Raw genomic sequence first — 25,914 nt, forward strand, 5'->3', positions numbered from 1 at the left:
GACTCTTAGCCTCTGAGTTCTAGGGATCTCGGAATTCCATTAAGTATGAACCCTGCTGAGAAAACAAAGAAATGCTTCAATACACAAATGGCACACCTTTCTACAGCAGCATCCAGTGCTTCTACATTTGGGACTGTGGAACTGTTATACTTGGGCAGATAAAGGCACTGCAGCAGGGGGGATTTCCTTATCTTCCGGCATCCACCAAATTACATTCCAGTGAACAGGGAAGTAGTAAGGAAAAAAAGCAAATTAGCTGTAGTTTTAGGCCCCACATATTACCCACAGCAGTCCTAATTATATGTTGACCATAGCAACATGTTGATGATGGTGGTGGTGGTGGTGGTGTGTTCCTCTACATCCTCATCCCCATCATAATTTAGATGTAAGTTCTGTTTTAATGTACATTTTAGTAGTGTGTGGGCAGGCTTTTCACTATTGTTTCTGATTATTATTATTATTCCTTATTTGATTATTGGGTGGAATATTCTCATATAATCTCTTTGAGAATGCATTTGACCCTAAAGGCAATCTAATATGTATATATTTAATAATATATGAAAAGTTCCCCTATATTTAATTATACCTTGCTGTAAGTTCTGCTTAGAGTTTGGCAGATGATTCTTGATATGCTGGAGCATTCCTCCTTTGGCAAAAGCAGCCAGAAGGATGCCTAGAATAAATAGAATAATAATTTATGCTATTTAAGATATAGTAAAACATTTTTGCTTTACTGTTTTATTTTATATGTGCATGTGTATAAAACATTTTTATACACATGCACACACATACACAGAAATATTAAAACAAGAGTGACAAACATTCTCCAAGGCAGTCTTTGGGGAGAAAACCATCATTTCAAGAACTGTTTGGAAAACCGTAATGAGAACTTTACAGCAAAACTCATCCTGTACATCCCGAAACTGGATTTGTTTCATGATGTTGGACCAAAGCTAATGAAAATCTTTCCTTTCACTATTTAAAGGCCTGTACAAATCAGCCCTCCTTCAACTTGAATTCAAGTTCTGAAATTTAAAGAGGACATAGTTTGATTCAAGTTTATAATTTGAGATTTAAGGACAACCCAGTTTGATTCAAGCTGCTTCAAGCTTCGAGGCTCAGTTTTTTAAAAAAAGTCCATCAGCTATAATGGGGAAATGTCAAAACGCCTGCAGCAGTTTCAGCTTTTGACAGCCTTGATGAAAACAGCAGAATAGTAGGCTCTTTAGAAGACATTAATTCTGGCAAGTTTAGGTTAAATACCTTCAAGAGCTTCACTGCAATACATTTTTTAAATATTCCCCCTGCAACTCTTTTAAAGCAGAGCACAGAAAGGAAGCGCTGCGGCCTCCACACTGTCTCCAGAAGAGCTGCGTTGTGCTGAACCAGTGCAGGAATTGCCCTACCCCAAATTTAAAAATAAAAAATTCCAAATGCAGTTCAAAAAATAACACCAGACTTTGCTATCTTGTGGTGCCAGCTTGGCAAGACCGTAACAATGGATAGCTCTTGTGGGAAGATGGGCTTTGCTGTCGGACATCAGAGGACTTCCTGGATGCTAGGAGAGTTGGGCAAGCTGAATGGCAGGCTTTGTCCCTCCCGGGAAGGACCCCCTCCCTGTATCAGTGGGATGCCAGGATGGACAGAGTGCATTGGCAAACTCTGACCTCTTCTGGCAGGACATTTATACATACATACATTCATGTATTATCTTACATACTGGCTACTCCCCTGGATTTACAACAACTACAACAGAAAAAAAAAAAATCCCAGTGTCTCCCCCCAAAACTAATTAACTAAAGTCAGCTCTTCCACCATCAGTGCACAAATCCTTGCAGATTAATAAGATCTTAAGTGCCAAGAGGTTGGGGGCACTCTGTATCTCAGGAGGCAAGGTGTTCCGGAGGGAAGAGGTAGCCATACAAAAACTGTTCAACAGTAGCTCTGTAGGGGGTGTGAATATAGAGAGGAAATAGGTAACCCTGAGCAGAGTGGCTGGAGGCAGGTACACAGGAACTGGAGAGGTAAGCATGCTTCACAGGTCTTACCATCATAGTTTATTCCCAGTGCTGAGCCCTGAACTGAACTCCCAGTTGAGTTGGCAGGACCAGCCCAGAAGTGCAAGTGTCCATTAGCACAACAGAGAGTAAAGTTAAGGCTTATGGCTGACCACAGTGAAGAAGCTCCTGTTAGAGAAAGGGATGGAAGCAGAGAAAGAAAATGAAGCCCACCTCAATGTCATCCCTAACACCCTCGAGGAGTTCTGATAGGTACAGAGTTTAAGGAGGGGGTAAAAGTCATTGGCCAACTACTCCTGTCAGTGTAACTTTCACACCATTCAGCTCTGCAGTCAGCATGCTTCCTACCTGGAGGAGAAAACGCAGCATTACATTCCATGTGACGTAGCCCCAGAAGTCGCAAAAAGCCATCAGTTCTACAGAAGTGCGAAATGCTTTGCAATCCCCTGATTCAGTTGGTTGCTCCAAAGCATGTACTCCCTGCAATTCACAAATTTGCTTCATTGCTATGATTGGATTGTAGCTTTGCTGAATCAAAGCACTCCTTCAACATTTTGCAAAACTCTAATATTTAATTTGGCATGATACCATTAACTTGTTTTTAAAAAATATATGAAGCACTGCTTTAGCGAATGAGAGAGAGAGAGATGTGATTCTACTATGCAAAACTTTGAGGATATGTGTTAAATTTTCTGTACTCATTTCTTCACATTCGGAAACAGAGAAAAATATATGATCGGATTCCAAATATCTTTTGTGTTGTTCCTGTTCTGAAAGCTGGCTCACATTTTCATCCAGTTTGTTGCATCTGTTTTATAAAGAGAAGAACTTCTTTTTCACTGAGATGGCAGTCGAGACTCTGTTTGGCTCTGCATAAAGCTATGCATTTTTAGCAGTTTTTATTTATTTTTAATGCAACCTTTTGCACATTAATAAACTGTTATGTGGGTGGTGGCATGAACAGGCAGTGTGAATTGCTTTGGCTGGATGCGGAGAACCAACATTCTTAAATAAACTTAAAATGAACCTAGCTGTGTTTTCACTTATCAGCAATAGAAAAAACTTAATGCCTAAATCATTAATTTAACTAGCACTCTGACTAGCACTCTCTTTCCCCATCTTTGATCCAAAAATATTTTAATTAGCAATTGGCCTTCACATACACAACTACACACAAACCACTGCAGAGGTGTAACCAACAAACTGATGACCAAATTGTCCCTTTGCAATACCTATGCGTTCTCTACGCATATTTTCATTTCTTGCTCTTCCCCCACTCATGTATATACACACCATTCATCAAATTAGATTGGCTGATCTCACGTGCTGCTTCCTCCCTCCCTTGCCAGGTCATGTTTCTAGGACTTATCCCAGAACACTGGAAAGCTCATAAACATATTGCAACTCCCCACAAGATGATCAAATGATCATTTTTGTAAACCCATCACATGAAGTTATTAAAACCAATAGTGAAATAAATTCTGAGCAATGTCAACTAATCATAAAGTATAGGTTTTCACAGCTGTTCTTTATGGATGAAATGACTTCCAGGTAATGAAGTTTGAGACAATGAATATGTGTTGAGGTTGCACCAGCCATGTTACTTACTTCTTCAGAGCGGATCTAAAGTAGAACTTGCCAAAAGATGTCACATTTTATAATCGGTCCATGTTCAAGGGAGTGGAATATCTAGGAAATGGCTAACCTCCATGTAGGTGACAGTTGATAACCTTTCTCCCTATTTAAATTATTTGGATGATTATCTATTTCTATTCCTTCTCTAATGGTTCTAGAGAAATAGCTGACATTCTCCATTTCTACTTTGTGATGTGGCTGTTGTGGTTGTAAATATGTTTTCTACTACAGATTAAGGTTACTATGGTAACTAATCATTTTGGCTGGGTGAAGAGGTTGAATTTAATTGTCCCCTTTTCACGTGTTAATGGTTGCATTGCCTAAGGAAGGAACTTGCCTGAACTTGTTTTAGTTTCAATTTCCCTTCTGTGTAGGCTTGCAGAGAATATGCAGCTGAGAGAAATCTCTCCCCTCAGCAAACAGCCTTTAAATATGTTTGTTTTCTGTAAATAAAATTATTTTTATAGAAATGCCTGGTGTGTGACTTTTCTGATCTCTCCTGGGCCAAATGCTTTCTAAGCACTCTGCCAACAGTGGTTAGGATTCTGCCAATGCTTGCTGTCCTATATTTTTAAGCCTATTCCTTCTATATGTTCTTTAATTCTGCAAGACCATCTAATCTTTTTTGTTAAATTTATTCAATTTGGAGGTAAATAGGCAGGAATTTTTACTTTTTTATCTAATATCTCATTCATCTTTCTATAATAGTAGTGGATTTATTTTAAGAACTTTTAAAGTGGGTATTGATTCCTGCACCCTGAGAGTGTATCAGTACATAACACACCTGAGTTATGGGGATGCAGGCAACAACAAGCAAGTCTTTGTGTAAGAGATTCAGGCTGCACAGAAGGGTGTAAGCATGTGTGGGGTAAAATGAAGTGCTGGCTACACTTGGGTCTAAATGGTCAAAATGTGACTGGCACTGTCTTTACTATTTCCAGAGAATGCCACATATGGCACTGACTAAAGCTAATAGGAACCTAGTGCATACCTTCTCTATCTTATTAAAAAGCATTATGTCTTCTCTATCTTATTAAAAACATCATGTGAAAGCCTTAATTGACCAAAAAGCCAAGATAAGCAGTGGACGTCAATATCTGTGGGTCCCTCTGGGGACAACCATGATATTTGGAAAATTGCAATTTAGAATGTAAGCAGGATAAATGGTAAAGAGCATCAATAAACAAATTGAAATGAAATGAAATGAAATGAAATGAAATGGAGAGGGAAGGAAGGAAGGAAGGAAGGAAGGAAGGAAGGAAGGAAGGAAGGAAGGAAGGGAGGGAGGGAGGGAGGGAGGGAGGGAGGGAGGGAGGAAGGAAGGAAGGAAGGAAGGAAGGAAGGAAGGAAGGAAGGAAGGAAGGAAGGAAGGAAGGAAGGAAGGAAGGTTCTGTGTCTGTGAAACTAAGAGAACGTGGAAGGATATAAGAGATTTAAATAACAGTGGTTTGATCTTATGGAGTGGAGATGATGAATACGTAAAGGAAATGAAGATGCAGATTTAATTGTGAATGAAAGAACTACAGTGTATACCAGAAAAAAGTATTAATTGATGTAATTGTAATTGTTATGGGTACATGTGTATTTGCTGATACTTGCAATGATAATGATAATGGAAGAATCAGAAAAGAGTCTTGGGAGAAAATCATGCAATATTCTGAATGAATGCAATCTGGAGGGAGAAAAGTGTTCTGTTAAGTGTCGTGAAGGGATGGAAGGAAAGAAGTTGAGACAGTACAATAAATGTGATTGGGCCTGTGTTGCTTTTGTAATCAGTTCCTACAATAATTCATAACTTTAGCCCTTCAAAATGAGAATGGTCAAACTAGAGAATACCAACACATCTTTTTTAAAAAGCTGTATTATTTCAAGAAAGATAAATAGCACAGAGACTCACAACAGTGCCAATAAGACAGGGGGGTTAAAATTTGTGGTGCCATAAACCACTAACATTTCAAATAGGTTTGGCTGCTCTCATCCTCTTGATACCACAAATTCAGGAATCTGCTCTCAATAACACAATTTTGCTTTAGATTAATTTCCGGTTTAACTTGAGAAATGTAGTCATAACATAAGACTGTCAAATCGTGTAAAGAATTCGCTTTGAACTGGATGGCATTTTTTGAAAATGAAGGGTTAGAAAATTGGGTCCTTGTTGCTTTACTCAGAGAACTGAAGTGATAAAGAGACATAGCCTGATCCCCATTTGAGTGTGGATGGAGAAACTGTGAATGCTTAGAGGTATTTTTTCCCATATTTAATATTACTGATATGTTCCTTGGTAAGACAATTAAAATAGTCTTAAAGGCATTCCTAGGTAAGAGGCATCAGTTACAATCCTAAATTCACTGACCACATGTATTCTGAGAACTGGATTGGTGTAATACAGTTTTATGCCCAGAGTCCTTCTGAACTAAATAGTCATAGGCACACACAAAAATCTGGGAGGAGTCTTCATTTAAACCACAATTGTGCACATACAGTTCTATTAAAAAGAAATTGTTAAATTCTTCATTAAGTGTTTAAATTTCAGAATCTTCAGTACAATTTGAGCCAAGACAGAAACTCTCATTGTGCTTGTTCTATCTCTGGCTTTATATGTCTATGTCTATGTCTATGTCTATGTCTATGTCTATGTCTATCTATATCTATATCTATATCTATATATCTATATCTATATCTATTCATTCATTCATTCATACTTTTATTGTTTTTATAAATAACTCAAGGTGAGGAACATACCTAATACTGCTTCCTCCTCCTCTTTCCCCCACAACAACAACCCTGTGAGGTGAGTTGGGCTGAGAGAGAGTGACTGGCCCAAGGTCACCTAGCCAGCTTTCATGCCTAAGGCAGGACTAGAACTCTCAGTCTCCTGGTTTCTAGCCCAGTACCTTAACTACCATAGAAAGTCTGATCCCTTGCAGAAATTAAGAGTATCCCTTAATGGTGAAGTTATACTACTGTAAGTATGAAAAAAGATGCTTGGAGTGATGAAGTGGAGCAGGTTATAAAGAAAGACAAATGTGTATAAGAGAATAATTAAGAATAAGAAAATAAATGAAGATGAGAAAAATGTATTATACAGTGTTTGTAGATAGAAAAAATTAGTTTCAAAGAAGGTAGTCAAAGAGAACAAAGAACAGTTAAGGTCTAAAGAGGCAGCGAAAATGCAGAGTAATTTTGATAAATAATAAAATACTAATTTATTGATAAATAAATAAAATATTGATTTGGAAGTGAGTAAAGAAGGTTAAACAAGGAGCCTCCAGCAGAGGGAACATAATTAAAAATAAAAGTGGTGAAATGATTTGAGGTGAAAGTGAAGCAATTGCTTCATGACCTTTTGGTTCAGGGCAGGTGTGGGGGAAAGTGAAGATCATTGAGAATGTATAAATGCGAGAGCGTTTATGTTTGTTCAGTTGGAGCAGGGGTCAGCAACCTATGGCCCACAGGCTGGATGTGGCCTGCCATCCCATATCATCTGCCTAAATCATCCCAAACGAAATATATTTATCCAACCTATGAGAGAAAGGGAGAGCGTGCTCACCACATCCTCATGCAGTCATCTTGGTGATGGCTTCACTGGCTACCTCAGTGCAGGCAGAGCAACAAGTCCCCCAGAATGGCAGCAGTGGTAGCATGAGCATGTAAGGATGGATGGATGGATGGATGGATGGATGGATGGATGTTCACTCAGAAAGCAGATTGATACTTCCCTCCTAGCGCTGAGTTTAAGGGAATGTTCAGTACTACAGTTGTACAATTCCTACAGCTTTAGGATTGTTTTTATTACTGAAAACAAAATAAATGGACATCTTGAAAAGTAGATGCTATACAAGGAGTTTATCCTTCCCTAATTCTCCAAACTTTTAATTGTAAAAATTTCCCTGTAGATATTTGTACAGATACATAATGTCAGTTCCATCTGTGATAATATCAGCTTCTGGGGTTAGTGGCCTGAAAAAGGATACTAATACTATGCTAAATAATTAAGATTCAACTCTGTTTAAATAGAAACTCTGCTGCTATTGGATTTAAAGTACTATGGCTCCAGAAGCCAGCAGAGAAACAGTAATAGCTAACAGAGAATATATTTAGAGAATCAAAATGACCTGAATAAGAATCAATGAATAGTTACAAAGTGCAAAAAGGAACATGTTTTTCTTCTTTAATTTGTGATACAGAAATTTGCCTCTGTTGGTCTTACTGTTAATTGAAATTGCTCAGTCATCTTTTTCACTTTACCACTTGTCAATGGAGTAAAATGAAAGCCTTTTTTAAAAATACAAACCACTTGGTTTAGTAATGAGGAAAACAAACTTCCAGGATTAGAATAAGTTATCTTTCACTTTTCTAGTTTTCTAGATATTTGAGAACAATTAAGAGCTGAGCCCCATAAGCCACATGACCTGTCTTTGCCGGGACTGAATGATACGATAGCAATAGTGGCGAATACGTGTAATTCAGGTTTGGAATGTTAGGATCCTGGTGTCCGCTAAGCCTGGTTTTCGTGCTAATGTTTAATAACAAAGGAGGTAAGTCTGTCAGTGCTTTGACACAAACCCCACTCTCTTCTGTCAAAGTGCTGACAGTGCTATCTTGCTTGGTAATGAAATGTTTGCAGGAAGAAAAGTAGCTCAGCAAACACCAAGATCCCAGCATGAAACATATGAATTGGCTTCAGATGGTAGTCTTTAAGCATGTAATTGATTTTAAATTTTGTTTTCAGTGTTTTTCTCTTCCAGGAAAGAAATTTGCTATCTACCTTAATATTTAGCATGGAAAAAAAAAACCTGCATGGAACTCCAGTGAAATAATTCCTTTGTGATGTCGCTGCTGACAGCTAGAATAAGAATCCACTGAGACAATTAGGCCTCGGGGCCTTATCTTCTCCAGCTGGTACATGGTCAACTGTCAACAACCATAGGTGTTGGTTCCTAAGGCTATTTTATGGCTTTGAGTTCTTCCTACATAGGTCAAAGAGTTTAACTAAGAACTAATTTATGGTTTTCTGTATAGCAGTGAATCAGTGAATATAATTAAAATGAAGGTAAGTGTCATTCCCTAACTATATAACATATAACAAGAATGTTGTTGACCCACATCCTACCAGTGACCACTAATAATCAGAATCATCTGCCATCTTTCTCTTATCCATACAATGATATTTCTCGGAAGGAAAAATGTCTAAACCACAGTGTCACTGATTTCAGTAAACCTATCAGTTCCCTAGAAGTAAAATGTGACCAATACATTCAGTATGGTTAATAATTACCACTTTCACCCATGCAAAGTCATTACCTGATGTTATAGTAATCAAGCTCACATTGAAAAATATGTGAACGAAAGTCAATGAATATGTGAACGAAAGTAACAGACATGTGGTCTTTCTTGCCCTTCAACAGAATAAATCAATGCTTTTATTCACACAGTTTTACTCCCATTTTAACCTGAACATAAGCCTTTTTGAGGATGCTGGCCAAAACAGATGATTTCAGGGAAATCTTCCTACAGTGTGACATTATGACATTCTGCTGAAAGAGAATCAAAATGAATTTTGCTGAGGCAAGGGAGAAAATGCCATCTTGTTAATCAGAAGATCCTTGAGACCTTGGAAAGCTGTTCACATAGTTTGATAATTAGAGAATATCACTGAACATCAGTAGAAAAGCAACAACATAGAAGAAATATAAATATAGTATTTGGCTCTTCTGATAATTGAATAACTGCACCAGCTGTGTCAGCAAGAAATGGTCTATCAGAATGGTGAAAAAGACCATTCCACAAAACACTCTTTTGTCATACAGTAGGTCTCAGTTGTTCTGGTCTATTAAAGAAGGAGATGATTAAGCTTTACTACCAATGTACTGATTGTGCAAAAATATTAAGAGTGTGCAACAACTATGAGGTCATGCATAGCTTGGCACTTCAGAACACAGTCAAAATCAATTTTTATCACCTTTCTTGCCTCTGCAAAAAGATTCTAATCCAGACTTCCCTGAAGTTGAAGCTCTGATGTCAATAGAGAGGAAAATGAAAGGAAAGATTTGGGGCATGCACTCACCTTTATAGAGAATAGAAGATGGTGAGAAATATGAGGGAGCAAATGCCTCCCATCAATCATTGTCATCATGATCATCAGTTTTATTAGGGCTATCCAACCAGAAAGCACAATACTAACATTATCTATCTATCTATCTACCTATCATCATCTATCTGTCATCTATCCGTATCCATATCCATATCCATATCTATATCTATTTATCTCTGTTGTATTAGAAGCATCCATCCATCCAAGTTCTCCATATAATGTGCTACATGCATACACATGTATAAGTTCTCCATTGTATTGCTGTTTTATACTTGACATAAAATATCTAAAGGGACATAAAATATCTAAAACCTAAAATCTTTCTGTCCTACTGTCCTACTACCCTACTGAACTTAACTCCCTAGCAACCAAGCCAATCTTTCATTACTAAAATTGAACAAGTTCCTCAGCAGGCCTGTACAAAGGGACTTAAAGTCACTTCAGTGAAGAGATGGGAGCTGCAGATGTGGTACAAAGAGACAAACCACTTTGGGCCATGCTGAGGAACCCCCAGGGCTGGCCAAAGGGCTTCCAGGCTGAATAATTTTGGCACACACTGAATCTTTCAGCATGTGCTGAAAGCAGAAGCATCTGGGGGCCAAAAAATTCAAGATGACAGTCCTAATTGCATGACTGAGGTATATGTCCCCCTGGCTGAAACTGCCCATCCCAGAAGACTTTCAAAACACTGCAAGGAGGTTCCAGAGCTCAGTGGCACATTCATAATAATAGATATATGTCATATTCTTCCATAAAAAGAGCAAGTCAATCTTTCTCCCACTTCAAGAGTGAAGGTGCTGCTCAGATGGGATTTTTGAGTACCTACCTCCTAACTGCCAGTGGCATAACATTAAATAAATGAATAAAAGCTTATCTCTGCTTCAGTATCATCATATGTGACAAACTATTAACTTATTTGATGCTGCTGTTAATGCTCAATAAGACAAAGCATTTATGAGTGACACTCAAATATCTTTATAGAGGGGAACAGTTTATTAAGGGTTCCTGGGAAGGCACTTGGCAGGACTCTGATGGAGATAATATGTGGGGTATCAATGAGCAAATTTGGGAAGTGCAGGGGATGTGCAGGTAAGTATTTTCTCTTCAGCAGGTCATTGAGAAATGTATGAATGGGAGAAAAAAGTGCAGAGATTGTACATTTATTGATTTAGAGGCTTGGAAAGGCTTGAATTATGGATTGTTGCTGAATACAATGGGAGCGGCATATAACTGAAGTAAAGCATGTGTGAGAACAAATGGTATGCTTAGTGAATGGCTCAACATTGAACAGGCAGGAAGACAAGGAGTGTGATGGCCCCTTGGTTGTTTAATGTGGTTATGGATAAAGGTGTAAGGAATGCTTATGAGTTTGTTAGGAGTGTGTTGATTTTGTGTAAACGTATACAGTACAGACAATGCTGTGTTGTTGGCTGAGAACCTGAAAGACTTGCAGTGAACATTAGATAGACTGTATGGTGCTGTGAGGGGTATGGATCTGAAAATTAATCAAAGGTCAAAGTAGTTGTCTTTGACAGGGAAAATGGTGAACATTTTGAAGAAAAGGATAAATGTGTGTATCTTGCTAGAGGTTTAAGAAGGATGGGGAAATGGATGGAGAAAATTTCACATGTGCAAATGCTGGTAGAAAGGTAAAGGACACTACATGGTTTGTTGCAAGGAATGGATATTTGTTGAAAGAAACAAAAATGGCTATGGTTAAGAACATGCTTCTACACTTTGTTGCAGGAGTCCTCATTAGTGACTGCAGTTGGTTCCAGCAAAATGGTCACTAAGTGACACAGTTGCTAAGCAAACACGTGACTGAGAGAGAGAGATGCTGCGAAAATTGCTGGTTCCTGACATCTCATTCAGATAAAGTTCTCTGGTACAGTGTCCTGTGCCTGACCCATTCCCCCCACCCCCTCGCAGAGCAGAAACTTTGCCTAAACAAGCTCTCTCTTCTTGAACTGCTTTTCTAGGCAGCACCTCCCTAAAAAGTGGTAGCCACAAGTTAATAGGCTCAGCTCTGTGACCTTAATTAGTTGATTAGAACCCTCCCACTGGCTTGCGGCTGCTCCCTGAAACTGACCAGATCTCAGTTCTTGCTGTAAATGGGCCCATTGGTCAGAAAATGAATTTTTAGTCCAGTGTATTGCCCTTGTATTTGCAAATGGTCACTATCTGAGGCAGTTGCTAAACAAGGACTACCTACATATGGAAATGAGAATTGATTGTGTCAGGAGAAACATAAAAATTAGTTGAATGCAGTAGGAATGGGGTACTTGAGTTAGAGCATAAGGGACATTGTCCCTGGATCCGATGGCAAGGAGCCAAATTGTAACAGAAGAAGGAGGAAATCAATTAAAAGAAAGGAAATGACCAAGGAAGTCATAACTAGCAAAGGCTGATGTCATCCTCAAACCGAAAAAGGTCATTAAGGAATAAAAAGTGATATATGAAGAGGCGTATGGATATGGTAGAAGGACTGATGTTTTCAAGGACAGGGAGATTTTTGAGAGAGATACTGAATGCCACTGGTGTGAACTAGTTGCAGCTATTTCCTTTTCTGCTGCTTACCTTATGCTTTCAATGTCTTTGTCTTACTCTTTCTTACTCCTTTTCTGTGAAATGCTGTGGATTTTATTGTTTCATATTGTTTGTTGTCCTGTAGATGTCTTCACAGTTGTTTCTGTAAGCGCTATGAATCTGGAAAGATTTGGGGGTGTGCAAATTTAGCAAATATAGAAATAAACAAGCAGAAGCAATCTCCAGAACTAGAGCAAAGATATGATCTTCCATGTTTCTCAAAATCAGCAATTGAAAAGATTGCATTGTTCTTTAACAGACAATAGAATGAGTCATGCAAGTGTTCTGGTGTGGAGTCAAAATTCAGGAATTGCCACTATATTGTTCTGAAATACTTGTATGGTACATTAATGCTTCCCCCCCACCCTTCTTCAACTGCATTGGCACAGTAATTAAAACAGTTTCTCCAGTAAAGTTCCATGTAGTTTTGAGAGTTATAAAATATGCCTTTTCTGATTTCCACAATGCCAGAAAATTCTTGGATTTGAAACTGGCAGCCTCCCAAACACAGGAAGCAGGTGATTTATGGAAGGAGGTAGCTATAAAAAGCTTCTATTTGCCTGAGTTTTAATTAACTGTTGTGCTATTGGCCTCCTCCGTTAAGGTACCGAAGGGGGTAGCTTTTCTTTTCAAGACTGCAGATTAATAACTTGAATGTATTTATTTCAACACTTTCCTCCTACATAGCCATCCTGATGCTGGAGATTATACAAATATAGAAACAGTGTTCTGGGTCCTCCCCCAAGCCATTCTTCCTGGGTAAGTGGGTGATCTCTGCTAGAATCAAAAGGCTTACAAATATAGAAGTGGAGGGCCTTTCCAGGTGGTGTGGAAAGGCAGCCCCTGTTGTATTTTTGCAGGATAATCCAAGCCATTCCCTCAGGAGTTGGTGTCTTGAGTTCAATGAGGTTTACAGCCAGGTAAAGAGCTATAGGATGGCAGACTCAGCTGCTAAAGGGGCTTGGATCCAGGAACACAGTCTTCCTTCACAGCAGAAGGTGCAGGCTTTGGAAAAAGAGATCTGCATTTTATTGCAAACCCACGATCATGTATTCTTGCCATGCAACACATATGCCCTCATGCTAAAACAGATGGAAAATGACTCACAAAATGGTGCCAAAGAAAGGGTAGTCTTGCTGGTCTTGGTTAGACTTTTGGGGTTTTCAAATCAAGTGCTGGTGTGGGTACTGCTAGTGGGGATCCAGCACCTCAGAAGTAAAGCAAGATTTCACCCAAGCACATACCAGACTGGTAGTCCATATATGGAGCCCTGAACTGAGCCACCTGGGTTGGCAGGACCAGCCCAGAAATGTAACAGTCTGTTAGCACAAAAGAGAGCACAGTTAAGGCTTATGGCTGGCCACAGTGAAGAAGGTGAGAGCTGAGAAAGAGAAGGAAGTCCAAAGTAATTTTGCCTCCCCAAAGGAGCTGTCATAGATAACAATGAATGAAATGATTAAACATACTGACTCATGTCAATGCCAGAGCGCCTGTCATGCCACTCCACCCACCCCCCACCCTCACACGCACATTGCCCATATATAGAGATGAAGTTGCAACATAAAAATTTAACAAGAACAACAAATTGTCTGTAATAATCCCAGAAGCAGTAGAGACTCCATCAAATCTTCAGGGTACTCCACAGTGGTGCAAAGCACTTTACAACCACTGGATTCAATGTACTATGCTGAAGCAGATCCCACTTTGTTGAATTAAAACACCTCTTCGAAGCTCTGTAGTTGCTCTGGTCTAAAAAAATGTTAAAGAATTTCATCTTGTTTGAGGAAATTTGGCCTATCAAATTATTGATGTATTAAAATCCTTTGGTTTTGTTCTGTTTTCTTGATTTTTATTGGCAGTCTTCTGACATAGATTTTAAGTGATTGTTGCTACCTCCTTAATTTTCCAGGCATTGGACTAGGATGGGGGTTTAGCCCTTTTTGGGGGGTTTGGTTCTGTCTTCTGGTCAATTGCATGTATGTGTATATATAGTTGTTTATTCGTTCAGTCGCTTCCGACTCTTCGTGACTTCATGGACCAGCCCACGCCAGAGCTTCCTGTCGGTCGTCAACACCCCCAGCTCCCCCAGGGACGAGTCCGTCACCTCTAGAATATCATCCATCCATCTTGCCCTTGGTCGGCCCCTCTTCCTTTTGCCTTCCACTCTCCTCAGCATCAGCATCTTCTCCAGGCTGTCCTGTCTTCTCATTATGTGGCCAAAGTATTTCAGTTTTGCCTTTAATATCATTCCCTCAAGTGAGCAGTCTGGCTTTATTTCCTGGAGGATGGACTGGTTTGATCTTCTTGCAGTCCAAGGCACTCTCAGAATTTTCCTCCAACACCACAGTTCAAAAGCATCGATCTTCCTTCGCTCAGCCTTCCTTATGGTCCAGCTCTCGCAGCCATATGTTACTACGGGGAACACCGTTGCTTTAACTATGCGGACCTTTGTTGTCAGTGTGATGTCTCTGCTCTTAGCTATTTTACTGAGATTTGTCATTGCTCTTCTCCCAAGGATTAAGCGTCTTCTGATTTCCTGACTGCAGTCAGCATCTGCAGTAATCTTCGCACCTAGAAATACAAAGTCTTTCACTGCTTCTACATTTTCTCCCTCTATTTGCCAGTTATCAATCAAGCTGGTTGCCGTAATCTTGGTTTTTTTGAGGTTTAGCTGCAAGCCAGCTTTTGCACTTTCTTCTTTCACCTTCATCATAAGGCTCCTCAGTTCCTCTTCACTTTCAACCATCAAAGTGGTATCATCTGAAATCTGAGATTATTAATGTTTCTTCCAGCGATTTTAACTCCAGCCTTGGATTCCTCAAGCCCAGCATGTCACATGATGTGTTCTGCGTACAAGTTGAATAGGTAGGGTGAGAGGATACAGCCCTGCCCTACTCCTTTCCCAATCTTAAACCAGTCTGTTGTTCCATGGTCTGTTCTTACTGTTGCTACTTGGTCATTATACAGATTCCTCAGGGGGGAGACAAGATGACTTGGTATCCCCATAACGCTAAGAACTTGCCACAGTTTGTTATGGTCCACACAGTCAAAGGCTTTAGAATAGTCAATAAAACAGAAATAGATGTTTTTCTGAAACTCTCTGGCTTTTTCCATTATCCAGCGGATATTGGCAATTTGGTCTCTAGTTCCTCTGCCTTTTCTAGACCCAGCTTGTACATATGGCAATTCTCGCTCCATGAATTGCTGAAGTCTACCTTGCAGGATCTTGAGCATTACCTTACTGGCATGTGAAATGAGTGCCACTGTTCGATAGTTTGAACATTCTTTAGTGTTTCCCTTTTTTGGTATGGGGATATAAGTTGATTTTTTCCAATCTGATGGCCTTTCTTGTGTTTTCCAAATTTGCTGGCGCATATATATATACATACATACATACATACATACACACACACACACACACACACATGCACGCATGCATGCATGCATGCATGCAAGCAAGCAAGCAAGCAATTGACCAGAAGACAGGTCAGGGGTGTGTGTGTGCGTGCATGTATGTATGTATGTACGTATGAATGTCAGGTGTGTGTGTGTATGTATGTATGTATATATACACACTCACACACACTATACATAGATATAGATACACACCTGACCCTATATATACACCTGACAGGACAGGTCTGTGTATATACATACACAGACGCACACACACGCCACCCAGAATTGCCATGGAGATAGTCAGAATTGAGCTAATAAATAATGAATCAATAAGTAAACTGTAAGCCTGCATTTTTCTGGGACTGCCTGATTACTATGCAAGACAAGGAAAAGGCACCACTTCTCTAAAAGGAGCCACCAACAGGTACGGTGAGTGTCCATGCCCAATCCAAAGGACCTTTCCTGCTTCAGATCCAAATGCTGCACACCCCGAAGTATTACTATTTTAAAAAAATGTCATATATTTATTTTAGCTTTGAAACCATGGTTTACAAATCACAGTGTTTAGGTTCACGTATCACACTATGCCAAAAAGTAAACAAGTTACCTTATGACTGAGATTGATAAGAGTTTGTATGTCACCACAAGCATTTTAATAAAGATAGAATACATCTATATTTGAAATAAACACACTTCTTTACAAAGAAAATCTTCACAAAGATTGAATGACTGAACAACAAGCTGCAATTAGTAGCAGTAGCAGCATTTTTTTTTAAAAAGGGTAACTCAGATATGTGCATCCTCCATCACCTTCCACTCATATATAGCATCTGCCAAATGCTTCTTGCAGATCTGAAATACAGACAGTACCAGGAACAATATTTCACACCTTATGGAGGGCGACTGTGGAAAAGTGACTGAGAAAACAGGCAATACAAATACCTGAAGTAAACATGAACGGATGTGGGAGATAGCAAGACTGAGGCTAAGGTAATTTCCGTGCATGACTATGTTGGAGTTACTTGCTTTGCTGTTGGAGCAGATGCTGATCTAGATTGTTTGGTGATGTCTCAATGCATTGATCATGGATTAAGATGTAACGTAATAAGCTATTGAGTGTCAAAATAGAGCTAGATTGGTGTTAGCAATGAATGCGGTAGTTTTTATATAAAAGCATTGTATTTCCTGTACTGTTTTTATTAATATTTTTGTATTGGCACATTGTATACCTTTGCTCTAACTACACCACTTAGAAACATTCAGGCCAAATCAGTATATACATTGTTAAAATACAAATAATTTAAAGCACAATAATGTTTCGGGCAACCCATGCCCTTTTTCAGGATGCTGCATTTTGTGTTTCCTTCTTCTCATTTTCCACGTGTCTCTAAACATTCTGTGGGTCTGAGAATGGTGATGGCTCTACACGTTGGCCTGTTGGAAAGTTCCGCAGTAAGTGGAAGGTCATATATAGGTGACATACCTGATGGATTGGAACACTGAAAAGAGCAGCAGTATACATATTTTCAGAACATTTACCCTATTTTTGTTCACATTTAAATGTGCAAACTAGCACAATTAATTTCTCAAAGCATGACAGTATTTTTTTAAAAACATTTCCTTCTCTCCCAGCCATTCTTGAATATTAATGTGTCACACTGTTACCAATTTTTTGAGCACCATCTTTGAAATACTAATCTAATCCTTCCTTTTTAGAAAACAGTCTTGACTGACTTTTCAGTAACATTCCCTTTAATTTTTCAAACTCTGGGTATTCCTAACCATAACCATTCACATGTAATTAATGGTTCTTGCAAATATAATCTTTTTTTTTATGAATTTGTCTTGTGTAAGCATTCAAATCATCCAATCATATTTTTTTATTTTTGTAAAGATGGAGTGGTTCATTTTGTTACATGGTAATTATTTAAAGCCAAAATGGTAGAAATTGATTGGGCAAGGATATATTCTTCTGAAAACACTGCACATTCCTCCTTTCTCTGGGAATTTCTTCTAACAACAGTGTTCCTTCTCCTGTGCTATTGACCATTATCCAATGTTAACATATTACTCTGCTTTTCCCTGCATAACTATGTGCATAATCCTTAAGGATATAGAAAGATCTCTTTTAGAAGAAGCCATGTGCTCATCAAATTGAGCATTTTTGCCTACTACTCACCGATCAGGTGCAGTTGGGAAGTCCCAAGAATGGATTAGAGCAGTGTTTCCCAACCTCAGCAACTTTAAAGTATCTGGCCATCGCTAAGAATTCCATGCCTCTAAAAGTTGCCAGGGTTGGGCAATGCTGGATTAGAAGACCCTTTCTCACTGTCAATCCCAAACAGCTGGCATTTAGGACATGCTGCCAATGATTCAGAAGAAGGTATACAGCCATTGCGACTGATATCCCAAATATTCATAAATTAGTTTTTTTCTGCTGGACATATTGATCTGTCCAAAGTTACGACATGTAATTTCAATGAATGTCTTCTTGGCAGTTAAGAGTCAGAGTTAAAAGAAAATTAATTTTAGGGCAGGGGTAGGCAATATTTGAGTGGTCGGGGCCACAATTCCTGAAATTCCTGGGTTCTGCAGGATGCCATCTAACAATGTGATGACACTGTAAGGAGTGGGACTGAATTTATCAGCCCCTCACCTTTTTGTAGCTTTATGGTTGGGAATGAGAGCATGAAGCCAATGACAGGCAAAGTGATCCCATCCCAACATGCAAAAATAAATCTGAAATCTCATTTTTGTGCAATTTTTGGCTTTAAATCCTCCACTATTAACCAAGTGTCAAAATTGGCAAGAAGAGCAGCGATGTCATGCCATTTATACTCCTGGTGCAATTATGAGCAGAGATGGGACTGGGAGACATCCCAGTCCATTTCCCACCATTAATTTTGAAGAAGAAAAGGCAGAGTGAAACATGACTCTGCCAAAATCTACTGATTTTGCTGTGAAATTCCAGCAGTGCAGTCTCAGGGCATTGTGGGGTTGCAAAGGGGGATGCTTGCCTCCTCCTTCTTCATCAGATTCAGCTGAGCCCAGAATATGGAGTGAAAATGAACTGTTTCGGGCTGAAATGATGGAGACTCCAGCAAGCGGAGAACATTTGCAAGTGATTCAGCACTTTGGAGTACTGTAGAAAGGCCGATGAAGTGTCTGCAAAAACTGCAATATTATTTCCATCTCTTCATTAAATAACAGAATGGGAAGAGGAAGAAGAAGGGTAGTGGTCAAGTGATTCACAGCTCTACTTATTTATCCTAGGGAAGAATTTATTTAAAAAATAAAATAAAATAAAATATTTGTTTTATATTCTGCATTTCCTTCAAGACTTCAAGGCAGTATACATGGTGCTCCTTCCTCTATTTTTTCTCCGCAATAACAGTCCTGTGAGGTTGGGTTGGGAGAGAACAACAGGCCAAGTCACCTAATTTGCTGCCATGGCTGAGGGTGGACTCCAACCTGGTCTCCATGCTGCTAGTCCAACACCTCTGCTGCCCTGCCAAAAAAGTAACAGCTTTGGCAAGAATAGCAGTGATTTCATGCTATTTGTATTTCTATTTTGATTATGAGTGGGGATGGGGATGGGAGACAACCTCCTTCATTTCCCACCATTAAGATTGAAGAACGAAATATAGACCGAAACTTTGCACTGCCTGGGAAATATAATCGCAGTGCAAATATATTAATTTCGAAAAGACCGAAAACAGCTAATTTTGATTGGGAATTGGCCCCTAAAAACCTTCCAGTTATTTCCTTTGTCACTGGAAATGCATAGTGTGTTCCAACAGACATCCAGTCTCTTTCTGATTAGTAAGTTTCCTATTTGTAGCTCCTCCCAAAGCACTGTGGTTGTAATCCTTGGGCAGCACACACACATTTGGCCATTCCCATAACACAGGCACTGTGCAACCAGACTGAATGTATTGCTTGGCACTGAGCACTGCGGAAACATTCCTGTGCTAACATACATTAATAAGATAGCTGGAAGATGAAATATAATGAAGCTTGGCTTTCTGGGTTCCTCATGTAAAAGCTATAATGCTAGCACATAAATAGGAAGAACAGGAATACAATGTGCTGTGTATGCATTATGGATCCTACCAAATGCAAAAGCAGATATAATGAATATCTGTTATACTGCAATATAGATTTTTCCCATAGCAAACATTATAAATAAACCCAATATATAACTCCTAGTCTCCCACATACCTAACCATCTTCTAAGACTATATACAGCTGATCCCATATTCCCCTGAATGTTAGATTAAAGATGCAGTGATAAAGATGGATAATCCATACTGCACCACCATTTCAATGAAAGAGGCAAGGGAAAAAAATCTGAAATGGATTATTAAAGAGATTGCTGTGCAGAGAGCGCAAATGAATTCTTATTTTCCATACAATGATTGCCACTCTGTTCATCTATCTGAAAAGCTGGGTGGAGACATCCAAACAGGAGCACTTGATCATTTCCTATGTCATCTCCCAGTTGCATACTGTGTTTAGTGCTGAATACTTCCTCGGCGACAAATAAAGCTATAAGAAACCTCAATGCCATGCTTTTCCTTTAACTGGGGGTGAATATATATATATATTTTTAATAGTAATTTTATTAAAGACTACAATTACAACAGCAAAACCTTATACAAACTAAAAGAAATAAAAGAAAAAGAAAAATATACGGTGCAGAAAAGAAAGAAAAATAGAATGGAAAGAGAAATAGAATATAGTAAAGAAAAAGAAAAGAAATATATAAAGAAATGACTTCCCCCTTCATCTCTACAAGCATAAACAATTTTAGTAACTTACCACCTTCTTTTAAACTACAACAAATGATCTCCTCTTCCCATATCCCATCTCTTATCTATAAACAAATCCTTAACACCTTGTCATTTCAGTCCTGATGTCAGCAAAAGTCCATTAAGGGTTACCAGAGATGATGATATATCTATTTTAACCTTGATCAGATAAACCAAACTTTATATTCTTTCTTTTACTTCTAACAATCTTGATCTTTAGTCCCTTCAAATAATGTCCTAAAACTTGATTTCTTTTCATTTTTTATTTGTTCCTTCTCACAAAATTCTTCAAAGCTTTAACAAGCCTCTTTTGTAAATCCAATATAAGCATTGTTAAATCCACTTTCAAATCAGTCTCAATCTTGTCAGGTAGAACTTGTTCCTCTTCCCTAACATCTTTCAAACCCAGTCTATCTATAGAGACAGACACTCTTAAAATTAACATCTGGAACCATTTTTCAAAAATATCCTTCAGTATGTCCAATGTTAAAATATTTTGCTTCATTCTGTAATTGTAAGTTGACTTTTAGTGCTCTTCTCCTTTAATTATAATATTTAGTTCCCTCTACTGTCCAATTTTTAAAGTCTTCCCTTATTATGTAACTATACATCTCCATCCCAGGGGAAGAAAGTGATGCTGTGACTGCCCTTTCCAGGTGCCTGGGGGCTGTTGGGGTCTGGATGGGGAACAACAGGCTTCAGCTGAACCCTGGTAAGACGGAGTGGCTGTGGGTTAACGGCCCCTCGGCTCCTAGGAATTTGCCATCTTTGGTTCTGGATGGGGTTGCACTGCCCCAGACAGATCCAGTGCATAACTTGAGGGTCTTCTTAGACTCATGACTCCTGCTCAAAGAGCAGATGGCAGTCGTGGCCAGAAGGGCCTTTGGGCAACTTCATGTTGTTTGCCAGTTATGCCCCTTCCTGGAGCAAGAGGCCCTTTGAACGGTCACTCATGCCCTGGTCATCTCCCATATAGACTACTGTAATGTGCTCTACATGGGGCTACCCTTGAAGAGTATCCAGAAGCTACAACTGGTCCAAAATGCAGCCGCGCAGGCAGTTTTTGGTACCTCAAGATCAGCACATATTACTCCCTTGCTCCACGAGCTGCATTGGGTGCCAGTTTGCTTCCAGGTCCAATTCAAGATGTTGGTTATCACCTTTAAAGCCCTACTGTCATGCACTGCCTACCGCCGAGTAACACACAGACACTGGTTCAGATGAAGCAGGCTCTGGTTTATTCATAGTGTAGTTACAGTTGTAGAAAAAAGCTGAGAGTGACAGGAGCGCGCCGGTGCGGGGTTTAAATACCCCGCGCCGGTCAGCACCCCCTCACTCAGGGTTACGTCACCCCCCCTTTGTCCAACATGCTGTCTTGCCGGTAGGTGAGGGGTTGCGAGGCCCCGCTGGCGCTCCGGGATCGCCCATCATCGGTTTCCTTATTCATCCGGTGATTGCTGTCAGCTGGGCGATCTCCGTTGCGCTAGCGCTAACAGCTTGGGTGTGCCTCGCGATCTGCTTAGCCTTTGTATCTTCTTCCTTCTTCTTTGTGAGTTGATGGCTGCTTATCTTGAGCCCCTTCCCGTTTTCCTCGTTATTGTCATGTGTGCCATTGCGCTGATGTCTTCAGCTCAACGGCACTCATGACACCTACATGGCACGGGTCCAGGTTACCTAAGGGACCATCTCATCCCCGTTACATCAACCTGTCCCACCCGGTCATATAGAGAGGGCATGCTACGGACCCCATCTGAAAGAGAATTCCATCTGGTGGGGTCCAGGAGGCGGGCCTTCTCTGCAGCAGCTCCCGCCCTTTGGAACACCCTTCCCCAGAAGTGAGGTTCGCCTCCTCTCTTCTGGACTTCAGGAAATGGCTGAAGACTGGTTTTGTCATCATGCCTGGAGTGGGGAGAGGAAGAGCCACTCTTGGGGTTGGTTGGTTCCCTAGTCCTGCTGGAACTGGTTCCGGTCCCCTTTGGGTAGAATTAGATCTGCCATCACTTGGATTTTATTTGATTTTATATGTATATTTATTGATATGATTCTGATTTTATTGAATTTTATACTGTTTTATTGTGAACCGCCCAGGGTCCCCTGAGTAGGGGAGATGGGAGGTAATAAAAATACGACAAATGAATAAATATTATGTTGTTTTTTAAAAAAATCAAAACAAAAGCATTTTCCCATGGGGAGGATTCTTTATAATTAATTCCAAAATCTTATTTCAAATTTATCTGGATCCTTAGTACATTTGTAACTTTCCAAAATCAAATTTTTAACCACCCTTTTGTTGTTTATTTCCTTTTTTTAAAAGTTCTTAAACTTGTAGTTAAGACTTGTTTTGCTAAGGATTGAAGGAAACTCACCCAGTGCTGTCAAACTTGTTGATTTAAAGGTTCCTAATAGCTGAAAAGCAGTTAACAAGCAATTTTTGAAAGACTAGAAATGGAAGTATGCAAACCTGGTGTCCTTTCAAAGGTGTTGACTGTGGTTTGAACAAGATGGCTCTTCCCTCATCTCCCAGAGCTCTAAACTCACTGGAGACCACTGTCTTGTAGTCTTCTTGTGAGGAGCAGCTGTCTGGAGCACTTGTGGGCAATCTCAAGTTCTCTCCTTGTCTGGAGAGGAATTACAAAGAGCTGGTCTACTTGCCGGCTCTTCATTCCACTGTGGTCGTCAGTTCTGCTTTTTGTGGAGCTGTCTTCAGTCCACCATTTCTGCCCTGGAAGCCTTGGGTGAATATATGTTTTAAAAGAAATATTGCCAGGAGTGAAATATTAGTGTTCACAGGAGGAAAATATAGTACAGATGCAACAGTAGAGAACACTAAGGAATTTTGTGGCAAATTGCAATATATACTAAATGCAACATCAGGAAGAGACATAAAACTATTAATGGGTGTTTTGAACTTAAAAAAAACTGGAGAAATGGAAGAACCTGAAGTTACAGGTAGACTTAGACTTGCAATAATGCAGGGGACAGGTTACCTGAATTTTCTGAAGAGAATTATTTGTAGCCAACACCTAGTTCAATTAACATAAATGTAGACTCTTCACCTGAACATCATCATTTGTACTATTTCAGAGACAAGTCAAATGCATTATAAAAAACAGAAGATGCACAGTCCAAAAAACCAGGATATTTCAGGTGCAGATTGTAAAACAGACCATGAATTATTTGTGTCAAACATGTGAATTAAACTTAGAAAATTAAAGACTGTAGGTATGTCAGCAGGATTTGACCTGGAGGACATACAATCAGACTATATGATTAATCTAAACAACATATTCATTAAGCTTGAGGAGCTATGAGAACAGGTAAGAGATACTTTGAAAACCAAGCAGAAAAGAAATGCATATTCCTGAAAATTCAAACAAGTGGTTTTAGAACATTCTTAGGTAAGAAGAAAACAATACAATGACCGAATGCAGACTTCCAGCTTCAGGCAAGAAAGGATAAGAAAAGATATTTCAGATCAAGAAAATCAACAAATAGAGGAAAATAACAGGAAAGGGAGATTAAGAAGAACAGAAAAATCATAGGAAAATGTATAGCCAAGGTAAGAGTACTCAAGAATAATCATACAAGAGATCTAATGGAGGCAAATAAAGGAAGATGGGGAAAAACCTGCTGAAATCCTCCATAACAGAATTATAAAATTACAGAAACATTTGCATAGAGAGAATACATTCATGAATCTTTTCCAGCAGAAAGTGAGGCACAGTAGGCCAGAGACCATCTGACAAATAAGAAAACACCAGGTGCAGATGAAATGCAGGTTAAATTGTTTGAAGCTGTAGGAGAAGAGGCACTCAAAGTGCTAACAGCTCTCGTTAACAAATATCAAGCAAGACTGTGTGGCTCACAGATTGGAAAAGATGGATGGATATACCTATATCAGAGAAGAAAATGGAAGAGAATGCGCAGCTTACGAAACCATTGCACTGATTCCTCAGGCGAGCAATGTTTTGTTTAAGATCTTGTTGAGAAGAAAAGCCATCAATGGAAAAAGAAATGCCCAGTGAATAGGCAGATTTCAGAAAACACAGAGGAACAGGAGGTCAGATAGCTAACCCCTGACTCTTCTTCTGAGGAACCTTACACTGAACAAGAAGCTGTTATAAGAACTGAGTTTGGAGAATTTGAGAGATTTAGAATATGAGAAAGAGTGAGACAAAGACAATATGGTGGCATATTGTCACCATATCCATGCAAATTATACTCTGAATATCATGGCTGCCTGCAGGGAAAAGCAACAGGGACAAAGGATGACACGTGATAACTTCCTCACACAAATGCCACAGCTTGCATACTTGCAGCAGGATGCAAATACATAATGGCAATATTTGTGTGATGACATCATTTTGGCATCATTGCAGTTTGCTGCATGCATGGTTGCCAAATATATTATAAGAATAGCTGGACTGGAAGAGATGGCAGCTGGAATCGAAACTGGAGCCCCAACAGTGACAATCTGAGATATGCAGACAACAGCATGTTATTAGCCAAAAGTAAGGAAGACTTAGGTTATTATGAGAATAAACATGGAAAGTGACAAATCTAGTATAATACTAAGAAAGCAAAGGGTAATGCCAACCAGCATGTTTAGTGAACTTATGATGGTGAAGATGTTAGGTGGGTAGATAATTTTGTTTTCTTTGGCTTAAGATGAAAATGGACAGTGTTCTGGAGTGGTAAAGAAGATATTAATCCTGAGGAAGAAAGAAATGACAAACTTAGACAAGACTGTGGCAGATAAGGATATTCTGGGGCAATAATAGAAGAATCACTAGACATCAACCTGATCGCACCTTGTTAACAAACATTCCCTGCATACTGTTTCTGTATCGATGTATTAAAAATATTTCAGTTAGCTAATACAATCATTAAGCAATCTCAGATTACATGGTCAAAGTTTAACTGGTGAACATGCTATATAATATGTGCTGCTCACAAGTACAGGGATTTCCATAACTGTGAAGGGACATTTTCAGAACTTTTTCTCTTTTAGAAGAGAAAATATCATACCTATTTAGGATTATGTATAACTTCGGTGTTGAACATAATTTTGGAATCTGGAAATAGACATTTGTTTGTGCTGAAATTTTATTCCCCCCAACTCCCTAACATCAAGGGAGGCAAGGTGGACCTGGATCAGGCTGTTCTTGAAGAATGATGTGGGTTTGGATACAGCAGATGCAAAGCTGATTCCTCTAATGTCCTGCCTGTAGAACTGTTCATTTTCAAATTTCTGCTTGTTACTGCAAGAAGCATTTGGGCACCAGGATGCAGCAGGAGCCTTCCCACAATAGGTCTCTGATCAACAGTGCTTCCATCCAACATTAGAGGTGGGTAGTGGGTCAGTCATTTC

This window comes from Candoia aspera, chromosome 1 (genome assembly GCF_035149785.1).
Source record: "Candoia aspera isolate rCanAsp1 chromosome 1, rCanAsp1.hap2, whole genome shotgun sequence".
Lineage (NCBI taxonomy): Eukaryota > Metazoa > Chordata > Lepidosauria > Squamata > Boidae > Candoia > Candoia aspera.